We start from the raw sequence: 16,029 nt of genomic DNA, 5'->3' as shown, positions 1-16,029 counted from the left end.
TTTTGTTTTTATCAAGGGAATGATGTGATATGAAGCACCACAGTCAGTGGATGCAGTGTGAAGTTTGAAAAATAGCCACAGTAAAAGTAGGAATCACGAGAACAGCCACAGACTGACTGAAACTGATAGCAGCTCACCATTTGATTAAAAACACCTTTTTGGCTCTTTTGCTGGAGCCTACTTTTCTGATCCCTTACCATCAGCTCTCCAAGCCGCCCTGCTGAACTCTGTTTGAGTGATCGCCTTTCGCTCCGAGTGAATGGGAATCTCCTCACATCAGCATTTGGCTTCTTCACCAGCAGCCCCCCCAAGTATTTTATCAGCAGCTCCATTGTTGAATTTGAGCTGTTGAAGTAAAACAGTGGAGGATTCTGTTGTTTTTCTGATAACACCACACGACAGGAAATTCCTCTTAGTGTCAACTTTTTACCAGAATCATCCATCTCTCCCTCAAGTCAGGCTGCGGCTCGACGCTGCAGACTTTTGTTGCATAAGTGGAGTTCAAACTGCGGGGACAGCTGAACCCTGGTCCCATTTTGTAACGACGGTCACACCTGACTGAACGTTCTCTGGTCAGCATCCAGTAATCTCCCAGCTCATCTCTAACCTCCCTCTGTCAGTGCATGGTTTTCTCAGGAGCTCTCCGGTGCGACAGATGGATTTTAATGACACCTCAGAGCGTACACTACAGTCGCTCCCTGCTTGGCTACTATAAGACGCATGATCAAGCCTTGGGAAATCCGGCACTGACAGCCGCCCGTCTATATGATCAGAGCTCTCTGTGGTAGCTAAGCTGACCTGGCTTACTTCTGATTACTTCATGCTTGAATGAAAGACTTAATCATAAGTGCAGAGGATCCATGAACACACATGCTAAATGAGGTGCTGCCTAGCAGAGCTTAAGGCCATTGGGTGCCTAAACAAGCAGGACATGATGGGCCTAATGGAGGTCTTTTAGATGATTGAAGCCATCTGTTGAACATGTTTGCTGATCAGTGTAGGTTTACCTAAAATTACGCTAAACATATTTAAAAGTAGTAGACTCAGCATAAACACGTAGGAACCAGCTGATTGGGTTTTAACCCTCTGTGTTCTCAGTGGATGAAATTATGTATCTGAGTGTCATTTTTTTAAGGGCTTTCATGTAGGTACTGTATGTTGTGTGTGATAGGATGCCTGCCCTCCATGATCTCCACAGTAGCAGCTCATCAGTCACTGTGATCAGCACAGCAGGACATTTTTCTCTGACACATAATGATGTATCATTGTATGGCGTGATGAAGCGAGGGCCGGTGCACACAGTGGGGTACGAAGGCCCTCATCCTTCACTCCTGAGAAACAATGTTGAGATCCTGACCTGTGGGAGACCTAAATCATAATAAATGTAATCGGTAACCTAATGTCAACACTGACACATCCAGTGCATCATAACTTCTTTGAGGAAAAATCTGTTTGTGGCATCATTTTGAAGCTCTTCTTGATCCTCTTCTTTCTTCACCTTCTTTGTCTCATCAATATAAGACAAAGAAAAGTAAAAGAGGAGGAAAGAAAACTACATCTGTGCTATAAGAGTTTATTCTTTGGTCTAGTATCAGAGTAGTGTCTTAAATTGTCCCAAGGATACCAGAACATAAACATGTCCAACACATTCATTGGAAGAAAATACATTTTTATCGTTTCCAAAATAAATAATGAAATCTTATCAAATGGAAACTCGTCTCTTCCCTGCAGTTTTGGCTTTAGAAAATACACAGTGCTGCTGAAACTCAAACAGTTTTGCTCATCCTACTGCCACAGTTGAACACTTTTATTTATGCTCTCATTTTAAAATATCGAGCAGAACATCAATAATGGATATAAAACGGGTGTTGTCCGACACCTGTTGTGTTTCCAGTTTGAGACGCGCAGCAGGGCTTCTGGCGCAGCTTCTGGAAGCAGTCTCCAAAGATCAACAACACTTGTACTATCGAAAACAACCTTATTATGGGATGTATTTTGGCCTGAATCATGTTTCCAGTGCCCTCAACACACACACTTTACGTCACTGCAGTGGCACGTACTTAGAAAATATTGGTGTTGGCTCTAGTTTACACATTCTCCTCCTGATCTACTGAATATTCTCCCACTGACGAAGGCAAGATTTGGGGGGAAAATGGCGAACAAAGCCAATCTAAGCAAAGGAACTTGAATCCTGCTGGTATTTTCTTCTATTTTTTTCATCATCATTGCTTAGTTGTTGTTTAGATCTTTCCCTTTTTTTGATACTCACTCAGCTGTCTATGTATCCCATCACGTTAAGTCCTCATCCCTTTCAGTTTGGTTTCCAGGCAGCCTCTGAGTGACACTGTTTGATATTAGTGCAGACATCAGCCCCCCGCCCTTTCATTGAGATCTGCCAGCATTGTTGTGCATTGTGAATGATAGCTGTCATCAATGGGCACCTAGGGGCCCATGCTGGTGGAGAGCTATGCAGCAGAACCCCCACACCCTGATCCTCCCTCTATTGGAGGCTATCAGTCCGTAAACAGTCTGGCAGTTATATTGCCCTGTGATTGGCACTGAATGGTGCTGCTGGATGAAGGGTGTGGGGCTGGGAGCGACTCCGCCTGACCGGGGGTGGGGTTGTTGGGGGGGCGACACCAGGGATGATGGGAGCTGGACACAGGCAGGAGTACTCTCACAGCTGTCCCTTTTTTTAAAAAGGTCCTGCATGCACCGAATACAGGTCACGTCAGAGTCAAGTCCTGAGGGCGAGGGGAGTAGCTGCAGGCCGAGTACAAAGTGGCTCATTTGCAAAAGAGCAATAACATCACCTCTAATGAATGACTGTTCATTGAGTGACAGCTCTGATATATTGCACTCTGTGGTGGTGGTCAGACACATACCGTTCTGTTGTAACGCTGTCACGTCCTTGAACCCTGGATAAATAACCTCAGCGGCTGCGTAGACGAGAGCACGGCGCTCACACAGGCTGCTGTTATAATTCAGTTCCAGCTGTGGTCCACACGCTTCACACAGCTGCCAGTCACTGCTTCTTCATGTTTACATAAAAACCCAAAGCCACAGTGGAGGATGTGGCTGAGGACGAATGCGTGGAGCTGCACTTCTCTCAGAGATTCACTCGTCATTCAGACACTTCAGACATTCCTCCACAATCGCGTGTGGTGATCTCCTCCTCTGATGTGGTTCCTCCATGTTTGTGTTCAGCGATTGGTGTGTGTTTATGTCGTTCAAAGGGGCCAATTAGTGCCCTGCTCGCAATAGTTGTATGAGGCTGTCATCTGTTTTTCTGTTTAGTAGCGTTGTGTCTCGGTGGTGTATGAGACAATAATTACGTTTTTTTTCGCTGTAACTCTGTGGTAAAGCAAAAGGCTGGTGCCCGGAGGCTCCTCTGGTCCTTTCACAGACAATAAATCTGATTTTTCTGAGCTTCCCAAGCCATGATATTATCATACAGTGTGATGGAGTAGCTCATCTAAAGGTTTCATAATTTGACATGACTGATGGAAACTTCTGAGGATAAGTCACTGTGTTTGTGTAAATTACTGCCCTGATGACAGCAGTTTCAACAAAGGCACATTATAACACTGATGGAATTCATTATTCAGTGTTTTATGGTCCTGAAAAACAAATGTTCTCTGTCATCCTCCTCTTTTCATCTTCATTTTCTGTAGAAGTTTCAACATCTTCCAGGAGAGATTTTCTCTATTTTGTGTTTTTACCTGAGCTTTTCTCATTTATTTGAAGTGACTGAGTCAAAGTGTGAGTTTTCATCGTTAAACTCATTTAGTCATAAATATTTAAAGTTGCAGAGAAATGTTTAAGACTCGACAGCCGTGCTACCTGTGAAGATGTTTTTGTCTTTGCCTTTTTAAAACACTCAGTCTTGTCAGTATCCAAAGGGATTTTAGTCGGTTGGTGCCTCATGTTCTCGGTATCCAGCCTGTCATCGGGAGACAAGTGGTGTCCTCTGGGATCAACAGCTTCCAAGGCTTTTAGACCTCTGGCAGGACAGATGTCTTCATACCAGCTGACATCTGGGCTCAGCCGCAGACAGAAAAACGGCCGGACAGACAGACAAACAGAGAGGCAGGCAGGCGATCTTTGTAACATGAAACTCGAGCGTCTTAGTGCAGGAATCTCTATCTTATCTTAAGGTTGCCTCATGTGTCCTGCTCTGAGGTAAAAGGTAAAATGAAAGTTATCTCAGAAACATAAAACTGATGGATTGTGTAATAGCTTTATAAGAGTTATTTGACACAAATATGAGGAGTCAGTGATAAAATGAAAATTAAATCCTTGATAGCAGAGGGAAAAAATGTGCCAAATAGACATTACCTGATGGGCAAAAACACTATACTAAACATGATTAATATGCTTTTATTGGTAATGACAGGACCCCAAACTGTGAAAAGTTTTACTGAAAGAGCTCTTTCTCTCTTACAGTAATTGTGTCTCAGTTTTTTTCCCCCTGAACCGTAAGCTCATATCTTGGCTGGGTTCGGGGTCACAGCAGTGCCAGGACGACCAGCTTGTTCTAGGCATCACTCAAGACAGACCCTCTACTGATGGCTATCATCATTATCATTATTCTGTAATGTTTGCTTCAAAGCAGGCTCCCAGGCTTGCTCTCTCAGCCACAGTCATGTTGAACTTTGAAGCTCTAAGTCTAATAAATGTTAGTAACATCATACCATCTGAAAATTACTTCCTTTTATCCAACAAGATTATATCTGAGTCAAATAAAGCGTCTTAGTCTGATTTTTACTACCATTTTGTACAGCTAATATCTGACAGAATAAGTGCTCTTAAAGGGGGAAAAACTAAGAAATATCATGTACAAGTGAAAAGGACATTTTCACTTCTATATCTTTGTGTTTTTCCCTTTTAAAACAACAGATAACAGCAATAATAATTTCCTTCATCAGATTTAAGGGCAGAGATGGAAGTTGGAGCCTTTTTCCAATAAAGATTAACAATACCTTTAAACTTTTGAATACTACATCATCACAGTTTGAGTTGGGCTTATAAACAGTTGACTGAAGCTCTAAATAATGAGGTCAGTTATTTCTATGCAGCCTGTCGGAGCATGACGCGAATCCTCCACAGTCCAGTGGCCGAGGTGCTGAGAAAAGACACAGTGGGAACACGCTGATACACCACACTTAACACCAGAGATGCTGCATTATTTTTCCAGGAAATAAGTAGAAAATAACTTAGAACATTCACTTAAATATTCTACTGGTAGTTTAAAGTATTTTCCAGATAATCATTTCACATATAAAACATATGATCAGCTGATAAAATATGATATATTGGATTGGTGGACTGGACTTTATGTGGTCCTAATGGTCCGTCAGTTGTATAGAGGTTTCTCAGTACTGCTACTCTGGTTATTCTAGTTCCGTCTTTGAGCTGCATTGTGAAGCTGGATGTTTGTTAGCATGGTTGCAAGGTCAGGACAGCAACCCTGGAGCTATTGTGGGAATTCATTGTCTCGTTAAAGGGCACTTGTTGAGTTGCGCACAACCTTTGATGCGCACAGACTTGACTCGGGGTCGTCTGGTTGAAGGACTATATGTAGAAAATGTCTCGTAACCACAGAAAGACCTGTAGGAAAAACTACCAAACTAATGTGGAGTTAGCTTGTGGATCCTTTCATCAAGTAAGACATTTGTTTTAATCCCGTCATCTTCCTGCTTGCTTCTGTCCTTCCCTCACCGTTGCGTGGAGCAGCTTTCCAGAAAGTTTCATGTGCCTGGAAAGTATGTGCTTCGGTTTATCTTCAGACAGGAGTGACTTTTGCGTGTGGAGCAGTGAGGGTGATTTCAGATGTTGCTCTTTGCAGTACCTGTGTTCCTCCTCTAATAGCTGACCCACTCTGCAATTACCTAAAGTTCAACAGTGGTCTTTCCTCAGATTAACAATCCAGTGGCCTGTTGTAACCTGCCTCCCTGACACCCCCTCCTCTCACCTCACATCCACATAGACATAGTAAATTGTGTTAAAGCAGGTCAAGGGGAGGGTGGGAGGGGTTCTGTAACTGGTGCACGTTTGATCCATTTTGCTAAATGTGCATCTCTTTCCTGCTCACAAACATGTTTTTTTTTTTTTACATGTTTGTAATGCATGCATGGTTTACGCCTGCTTAGTCACGTTAACCACTGCAGCACATTAAGGCCAAATGTGACCAAAAATGTGGGTGGTTCTTGCCTCCCAGATGCCAAATTCCAGTTAACACATCATCAGTGGCATGTTGGGCAGAAGTTTATAAGTGTTGTTATTTGAATGCAGCAATGCAGTGATGTGGTGTTTGCTCATCTTTTCAGCCTCATGGAGGTGGAAGAGCACTGGTGATTATGGTGTTATTAGTGTAACTGTGTGCTTAATTAAGCTGATTACGTGACAGCGGTGACATTTGCCATCTCCCTCTGCACCAAAGGTTGCAGTGGAGCAGAAAGGTCAGAGGTCAAGCCAGCATGTGGACCCAGTCTGTGGCTTTTCCGAGCTGGACTCAAGCGGTTACGAAAGGCAGAGATGCCACACGACATCGCTGCTGCTCATCAAGTCACTGTGAGACTGACGGCGACAGGAGGGAGCAGCAGTGACACAGATGGTGTCTGTCATGTTTAGGGCATGCAGGTCCACCTGAGGTCGTGTTGTAAAAGAGAACATCCCTTTACCGTATGGCGAAACCATTTCACACTCACCATGCTGCTCACCCTGGCAAGGGTACAAATTTGACTGTCCGTTGATTAGTGAGGAGACACTTTTTTCCTCGGCTAAATAAGTATCTGCTCCCTGCACATCTGAGGAATGTAATGACAGAGGTGCTTTCAGCGTGCCGACTGTGAGACCCTCCCCATTGTAAAAATAAATCCCTGAACTCTGAGTCCTGTTGAACAGTTTTTACTTGGGATCAAGAAAAACATTTGAGAAACCTCCATGCTGAGTTAGCTGAGCACTTAAGCGAGGAAGTGCCCCAAAATGAAAGACACATGCATGCAGTGGTCTTCATGGCTTCAGCACTGATGTCGCACATGATCCCGTTGTGAGTCAGTGTGACTGAACGGTGAACTTTTTGACATGTTGTGATAAAGGTCATGCTCTGGGAGGACAAGGAGGTGGAATAGATCCAAACATGCACGAGGAGAATGTGAGATTTAAATCAATATCCTACAGGTTGACAGGTATAGTGCAGGCCGTGGTTTTGACTATTTGACACGCTGTGAGCGATGCAAATCTACTTCACTTGGCAGCTTCATCACAGATCCAGGATCCGGAATATCACACCTTACATTTTTCCTGTTTACATCACTGTACATTAGAACTGGTTGAAAGACCTGAACACTCTCCCATAAATTCACCTGATTACCTTTCATTTTGGTCAGCTACCCAGAGCTAAATGTGAGCATGAAAGACTGTAAAGCCATGAGATTGTAAAGCTGTGAGACGGCCAGCTGCAGCAGTTTGTCACCCAAGATTGGTGTGTCCATCCTCCACCGAGAGGTCAAAATGTGTCGGGCGTCAGGGCGTTAGGTTATATAACCCTTGTATAATGATCACCATATTTGTTTTATCTGCTTAAATTCTGGCTGTTATACTTTTTAGAGCTTTTTAAAGTTGTAAAAGTCAAATGGCTGATAATGGGATAGTAAATGTCCAGAAAGATCTCAGGCAGTCTAAATCATTCTCAGGGTTTCCCTTTTCCTCTCTGATGGGTTTAACAGGTTGCAGCTAAAATGGCTGTGAACAGGTTGAAATCTGCTTTTTTACTTCTACTTGGAGAGAATTACGACGTCGTTTCTGACTTTAAAAGCACAAACAGGAGGTGAAAAATTTCTAGTGAGGGCTCTTTTAGGAACAGGGAACAAGGTCAGGTGGTGACATAATCTCGCTTTTCATGATGGTGATGGTTTTAACCTTTTCTCTTTTTGTTACAACACAATTTCTCCCATCAGCCATAAATTGGAGTTTAAATAGACCATTCTCAGAGTCGCTGACATGTTTTCAGTTTTTTTGCCATTCAAAGGTTTAATCCTGTTCTTTGAGTATTGTTAGCAGGCAGCTTAGCGTGACGTCCAGAGCAGCTGAAATGAAGGAGATGTGGGAACTGCTTGGAGAACTAGAAGCTTCAAGCAAATGTTTTCTCAAACATATTCCAACATTTTGCCCTGAACTTCTTTTGATTGCTTCGTTCCTTCTTTCTCTCGCTTCGCCTTCTTAATCCATTCATTAATTAGGAGTCATCTCTTCTATGGCTGCAGCTAATTATTTTCTAAAATAATTAATCTGTTGATTATTTTTTAGAATAATAGATTAACCATGTGGTCTAGAAGATATCTGAAAGCAAAAGCAGAGAAGAAGAAAACTCCAAGCTAATAAAACACAGATGTAGGGAATGGACAGTGTATTATATGATTACAAAATGAAGCAAATGCTTTCAATATGTTTGTCAGGCTTCAAGGATACACACAATGCATATTTGTAAGAAACGCTGAATGTAAACATAATTTGTTCACCAGGAAACCCAGCCTCTTAAACAGCCGTAAAAATAGTTCTTGGTCAGTTTTCTATTGGTCGACTAATTTGCGAATCATCTTGGCACTAATGTTGTTAAAAATAAAATGAGGATAAAGAAGAATCTGAACAAGCAACACCATCATGAAAGCAGTTTTTATTTTCCTGTTGCAGCAGTTGTTTTGTAACACCTTAAAGCTCGGATCCTAAAAGTCAGTCTTCCCTCATTCCTATGTCAAATGTCCCACCCTGAAATACTGCGAGATATTTCAGCTTCACAGCAGGAGACAGAGGAGCCCTGTGTCTGTGAAGTCAGGAAAGGCATCTGTAATGAGAGGGAGAGTGTCGCAGTCAGAGGGTGGGGTACGTCTTTGCCCACCTACCTGCCACTGCATCCTGCGCAGCTCACTAATCTCCCGTAATTGTGCTGCGTCTGGGCTCCCACCCTGTCTCATTAGGCTCTTTGCAGCATTCCTGATGAAAGGCCGCTCCTGGTCACGATCGGGGCATGGGCATCAAGTTTGTGCAAATTGGTGGCGACAAGAGTTTGCAAAATACAATTAGAGGAATAATCAGCGTGGACTGATCCCTTGATCTGCCTGGTACTTTGATTCTCCGTATCTTTGCTACCTTTTCCTTCACTTCCATATCTTCTTGTAATTTTACTCAGTCTGCCTCTGCTGCCTTTGTTCCTCCTTATCAGCTCCTTGTGTATTCCACTGAGTGAAACACTTCCAATCTCTGTTTTCCCTCCACCTACAACATTATCTACCCTGTATTATCTCCGTATGGAAGGCGCTTCGCCTCTGGGAACATTCACCAGAGAGCGATTTCTTTTTCAGTCCACAGCCGGCGTCCTACTGATGGTGTGAAAAGCAGATGCTAATCGAAACAAAACGTAACGAGACTTCAACTTTCACGTTAAGGCTGTTTTTATCCTGTCTTCATCTCTCACTTCTTCATTTTATATGTTAATTCAAATCTGCGGCCTCCAGCTTGAGGGTGGGCATTCCCAGTGGGGTCGCTAGACGAATCTGAGACGATGTAAAATGATCAATATAGGAAAAAAAAGTATTTACACCATCAATTGTTTAATTTTTGTGAAATTTTTCTTGTGGAAAACTGGATGATTTTACCTCTTTGAGCCTTTAAGATAATCAGATTAAACAGTCTGATTATATGAAAGTGCACCTTGCTTGAACGGCTCACAGCTTTATAGAAATCCAGTATCATAAACTTTAATGACAGATCATCAGTTGGCTTTATATTGTTTGAAACCATTTTGAAATAGCGCCTTGGTGCGGTGTGACTTGAGCTAATATGATGTGAAAATGGAGCCTGTTTCCTCTGAACTACACATTCCCAGGGGCTTATCTATTTTACTGCTGTTCCTTTCAACTTTGAACAACTGTAAAATCATGTAGTTTCACATTCGCACATGTGAAGCAATGATCAGAGCCTCAGTGTTTATTCCCCTCATACACCTTGAGCATGACAGTCTGTCATGTATCTGCCACCTTTTGCCCTGTAGCCAAACGACTCTGGGCAACTTTCCGTCTGCTAAGGCCGTGTGCATACCACTGCAGCATATCTCACATGTGACCGAGAGGGAGACGGGCTGGAAACCACAACAAGTAATTTTTGGATTCCTGCCGGGCTTCCATGTGTTGTCCCAGGCACTCAAAACTCCTGGGTCAGAGTTGGAAAAGACAGGCCCTAACAGGTAGAGCACAGATAGAGCACACGCAAAGGGTCAGAGGGCAGCAGCCTGAGGACCATGAGGTATTTGTTCCTCCTGTTCGTCTGTGTAGATCATAAAATGTTATTCTGGATACATGCATGGGTTCATACAGCTGGCCTGCTTTTTTTCTGGGTTGCAGCCTATAACTTTTACTGACAGTAGAAATAAGCGACAGAAGTCAGAAGACGTATGGCTCCGTTCCTCACCCTCCATCCTAAGATCATATGACAGAACAGTCAAGACATTGGTGCGAAAGAACTTCAGGTTTGTCTTTATTGGAATATAACACTCAGATTTCCAGTGTGAGGTGTCTGACCGCAGGCACAGCCATGTGACTGTTACCGATTTGTGTCTGGGAATGAAGGAGTTATCGTCGTCGCTGTCACCTGCAGCAAAGAAGAGAGAAAGAATTAAAGCTTAGAGGAATGAGAGGCAGCTGGCTCTTAAGCATATATGAAGCTTAAACACACTCTGCACATGTATGCACACACACTTAGAAGCTTACCTTGCAGTGCAGTGAAATGGATCATCAAAACAGGGATTAGAGGCATTTAGGATCCAGTAGAGCAGAATGTTCACTAAACAAACTCAAACATCGGATTTTAGCGTCTTTGATGTCGCACATTATTCCCCTGTGGTCAAACATGCGCAGATAATAAAACGTAGGGCTCAGTGGTCAGGGTAATAAGCTGCATGGAGATTACCGAGTCGCTTGATTGATATTTTTACCCGGGAGTCAGACGGCCTCTCTGTGTTTCTCTCAACACAACAGTCTGCTGCTTGTCTGTGGCTTCTTGTCAACACTTGCCCTGGGAAGAGGAGCTGAATCACAACAAAATATAACTGTTTAAATAGGCAGATAAGCAGAGAATTTAGACTTTTCTCATCTGTGTTTTCACATGGGAAATATACAAATTTTAACAGACTGACACCTGTAAAGAAAACAAAAACACCTCAGGACATATTCCCTTTTCTCCCATTGTATTTTCTTAATGTAGCAATTGCTTTACCATTATCTGAATTTTACCTAGGTCTGTATAAGACTAGGACTAACCGTTTTCATTTTTGATGAATTTCTTGGTCTGTAAAACAGCAAACTGGGGAAAGTGCCAGTTTCAATATCACAGAATGTCTTTTTTTGCCCAACCAACAGTCCAACTCCCCCAAATACTCACTTTAGTGAAATGTAAGATCAAGAAAATGAATGGCATTTTTGCTTTAAAAAAGTATCAAAATAGTTGGTGATAATATTTTTGTTAGAAGAATAATGAATTCACTGACAGTGTTATACTTTTAGGAGCGTTTCTTTGTTGACTTTAGCACAGTTTGAGTTTATTTGGAGTAATTAGACGTATAGCTGCTGGGACATTTCTGCTTTGGCTTCACCACTGAGACGTGTGGTTGCAGCCTAATTGTGAATGTCTTATAAAAATATTTTTTAAAAAGGACACGAAAGCGCTTTTTAATGCCTATAATAGTAAGTGGTAAGAGTTGAGACAGATTGTTAATGGCTTCATGGAAACATTAGAGGTTTGTGAATTGAGGTACTGACGCCTTAAACATCAGTGGATACACATCACGGAGGCCTGTGTGTGGTTTGTCATTAAAGGGGACATTTTTTAACTTCTCTGGTTCCAGGAAAGCCGCACCACGTCCGAACGATAGTGCCACTTAACAACAACTTAGCTGCCACGCTGGCCACAATTACAGGGCTTCAGGGAAGAAACTCGTATCCAAAACTGGCACCATGATTGCATCAAATACAACCGGGGGAGGAAATTATTGGATGCTTAATACAGCCTGCATAGTTTTCTGGTGTAAGTCAGTGTGGTAAACCAGAGTGAAAGATGTTTTACCAGGAGGGAGGGCAGTTTGACAAGTAAAGTGTGGTCTTCTTTGACGTTTAATTATGATATTGTGGCAGCTGTGTTTTAGTTACATGATGAATGAGAGCGGAGCTGAATCAAACAGTGTCGACTTAATAAAACATCCAGCCGCACATCTGGACTGCTACTGCTGTAGCAGGAGATTAACAGCAGGGGGCACTGTTGAACTTGAGCTGAGGAGAAGAGAGGAAATGAATACATGAAGGTATAATTGTTTTCCCCTGCAGTTTTAGCTATATTAAATATCTGAATCTGTTGTGTATCATATTCAATCATCCGTACCAGAAATCTGCCATCAGTCTGAATCACCATCATTTATTTTCTCTGACTAATCATCAAGTTGTCATTGTGTGCCTCATCTGATTTCACCCTGGCATGAAGAGCGAGCACACGTCCTGATCTCCTGTGGTCTACCTATAAATGCTGCATAGCTCAGATAGCAGTCTGGCAGAAAAGACATTATAATGAAACTTTAGAACTAAAGTACTTACACCATGTAGAGACAATGGCCCAAATTACAGAGGCAAAGCCGAGATAAAACATTGTCTTTCAGATTCTCATGATATCTGACCCCAGGAGCGGAATATCCCTGAGAAATCCACAAGGAGTTATGGAGTCCATAAAATAACTTTTCCAATAACTTTTGTGAGCTTGAGCGAGCGTATTTCACCAGTTTATCTGTCTCTCTTGAGCGTCTGGCAGGAAGCCTTGTGGCGCTGCCTATCACAGATAAAAGAAACGTGCCCTCTACAATAAACATTTTAAGGATCGGTTATACTTGAGGTCAAAGGTGAGGATGAGTTTCCAGTGAAGTGTGAAGTAAATTGTCAGTCCCAGTTCACAGATGGTTAGTTTGTGAGTCAAGACGAGATGTTGTCGGCTGTGTTTCGCCAGCCCCCCGCCCCCAACACACACACACACACACACACACATGTGCAGGACAGCTTGGAGAAGTCCTCTCCTGAGTCCGTCGTCTGAATGAAACCTCTGACTCAAACATGTCTCATGGTGCCTCTGGCCAATCCCCGTCTTTATAGCACCTGGTAAATGAAAGCAGCTGTGAGGACTGCAGGGAATGCAACCAGGAATGAACACTAGCAAAGCACAGTGTTACACCAGCAGGCTTTTAGATCAGGGTACTAAAAGGAAACAGGTTAGTGCTATCCTCAGCGGCCTCCCCCTTCTCAACCCCCCCACCATCCACCCCTCCTCCTGATCCTTGATGAATGCTGCAATTTTCCGGCCCATGACCCCCTGAGATAATATCAGAGGTCTGGTGGTTTTCGTTGGCCCAGTCTTAGCGCCCTCGCAGTCTGCCGAGACATTAGCCTCGTCCTCTCAGGAGCAGTGGCGGTCGTCCTTATCGCAGGAAGTCACACAATACAGCAGAGGAATGTAAACCCGGAGCTTTGCTGCAGCTGAACTCGCAGAGACACAATCAAAAGTTTCAGTGAAGCGTCTTTTTATTTTTCATTCTTCACCTGATTGCTTTGGAACAGAGTATCCACTGCAGGGAAATACACATTTTTACCCATTTTACAGACGTGTTTTTGTTTTAGAAATCAGCTCACAGGGAGACATAACAGCGCTGAGCAATCTGTTTCTCACTCATAACAATGCAGCTGAGATTTTGTTGTCGTCATAGAACAATGCACAGAAACTCCACCTTCATACATACAGTACAGGAGGGAGACAGAGCATTAGAAACAAGTGCAGGATTTATTTCTACAAAAAACTAGCTGATGTCAACTCAGATCCAGACGGTCCTGATGTTTCACGATCAGTTTAGTTAATGCACGACGGTCTAAACATTATTCATAATAAATACTGTAATATGACAGTTGTTGTATGAAGTAAAGCCTCTGCTCTTTTCCCACTGAGGCTCTTTTTCATGAAAATGTATATTTTTAAATAAATAAGCAGAGGTGGTCTTGGCTTCAGGCAGTGTGGCCCACCTCTGCCATAAACCCTGCACGACTCCATGAACACACTGCAGTAAAATACAAAACCACTAACGACAGCCTCCAAAATGGTATTAGGATGAATCAGCTGTTCTCTGCCAGACAACAAAAACAACATTATAAGCATCTAGCACTGAAACGATCAGTCAAATAATCGATTAGTTGATAGAAAGAAAGTTCATCTACAATAATTGAAATGAAATTAAAAATATAAATTACAACAATTATTTGTTGTTGTACATCATTGTAAATAGAATATCTTCTGGGAATTTTTCAGTCTTTCTTTTCAGTATAAAGATTTTATTGGCTAAACAACTAGAAAAATGACATTTTGGGAAATACTCCGTCCAAAGTGAGTCAAATTGACTTTCCAGCACCTCTGAAGATCTCTAACTTTATTTACCTTTGTTCAGAGGCAGGCTAGCTGTTTTTCAGTCAAAAGCAGAACTGAGAGATTAATATTACATCGAAGGAGTCCTCTGATTTCTGCTCAGGGCTGGAAGGGACCTGTGCTTTGTTCTGAATATCTGAACGTCCACACATGGTGAAACGGTCCTGACCCTCATCCTTGACCTCTGACACTGACCCGAGGCATAAAATGGGATGTAGACACACTACTTTGTTTCAGGCATCTGATCTCTTCTTGGAAAACGTGTGCACCAAACCCCCCAAGAGGCTCAGGTCAGGGAGAAGAAACCTCGACGACCCGACGTTTCAAGGGAAGGGGCTGATCTTAAAACACTCCTTGTTCTAAAGAGGCTGCAGCTCTTGTTTCGTGCCCTCAGCTGTCCACGATGACTCTGCTGGAGGCTCAGTGTGGTGAGGGATTTCTGGTCGGGTGAGGGTGATGTACTGTAAACTGATCTCGCCGTTGCCCCCTGCAGTCAGCTGAGGGCGTAGCCTCTGCTCCAACCCCCAGACTCACTCCTGTCCTCAGAGGTCATTGAGTTTAACATGCAGGGAAAATAAGTTTTTTGGCTGGGAATGCTTCTGTTTTGAAATAAGCTAACATCAGTGTAAACACTAGTGTAGCAAAGAGCTGTAGCGATTAGATTAAAGTAATCTTTCCATGTTGCAACCACACATTATCAGTAATCTGGTTTATCTCTTCCTTTTTGTCAGAGATTTGGAACTATTTATTGATTTCAATGTGGTCCTCATTGTAAAGGAGAACAAAAAAATTTAAGAAAATGCAATTTAAGATACTAATACAAACACAAACATCCTAAAAGTACATGACAAAGGTTCATTTCTTTACATGGTTTTCCACAAATGAGTTTCCCCTGTCCTCTAAACATGATTTTGGCTTTAGTAAACTGAATACCTGATGGGCAAATAAAGAAAAATTCCACATTTCCAAGTTCCATTATAAAAAAGACATGCCTCTTTATCGATCCAACGAAGACATTCAGTTTCCACTTTTGTGTTTCGTATTCTCCTCCTGACCCGTAGCAGTTCAACATTCCTGCTCGCCTATTGGGCAGAAAGACTTGGAGAGTGATGAGCGTGACACTGACCCCGGGCAGACCCTTCCTCAAGCTGCCACACAGGTGTGTGGCCTCGGGGTGTGTGTGTGTGTGGGTGTGTGTGTAGAAGATATCCTCACACACAAACACACTCGTGCTGCAGGATCTGACCACAGGATCCCTCAGGGTCTTTACTCCTGCCCTTGACTTCAGTTTGCCTCTGCTCAGTGACCATCACTTGTCTCCTTTAGTCGGGATGTTTCTGTGGTAGTCTCCTCTAAAGCTGCTCTCATTACAGAACTTATTTTGCTGAATTAAATGAAGTGTACTAAAAGGCAGGCACTCTCTCTCACCCCAGGACCCAGACTCATTAAATCAAGCTCTTGTGATGCAGTGCCCAAATAAAAAAATCAGCGAGCATCCCAAATTGTGTCTTTAGGTGCAGTTAATCTAGT

At 42.8% G+C, this 16,029-nt stretch overlaps 1 protein-coding gene across 1 annotated transcript in view; it reads left to right on the top strand.

Moving 5' to 3' along the window:
- megf6b (multiple EGF-like-domains 6b) overlaps positions 1-16,029 on the top strand; it is a 48,002-nt gene that overhangs the window by 9,065 nt on the left and 22,908 nt on the right. The gene's annotated exons all lie outside the window — the stretch shown is intronic.

Source organism: Lates calcarifer, linkage group LG12, assembly GCF_001640805.2.
Source record: "Lates calcarifer isolate ASB-BC8 linkage group LG12, TLL_Latcal_v3, whole genome shotgun sequence".
NCBI classification, from domain to species: domain Eukaryota; kingdom Metazoa; phylum Chordata; class Actinopteri; family Centropomidae; genus Lates; species Lates calcarifer.
The sequence above is the reverse complement of the archived record's forward strand: the minus strand, read 5'-3'. Positions and strand labels throughout refer to the sequence as shown.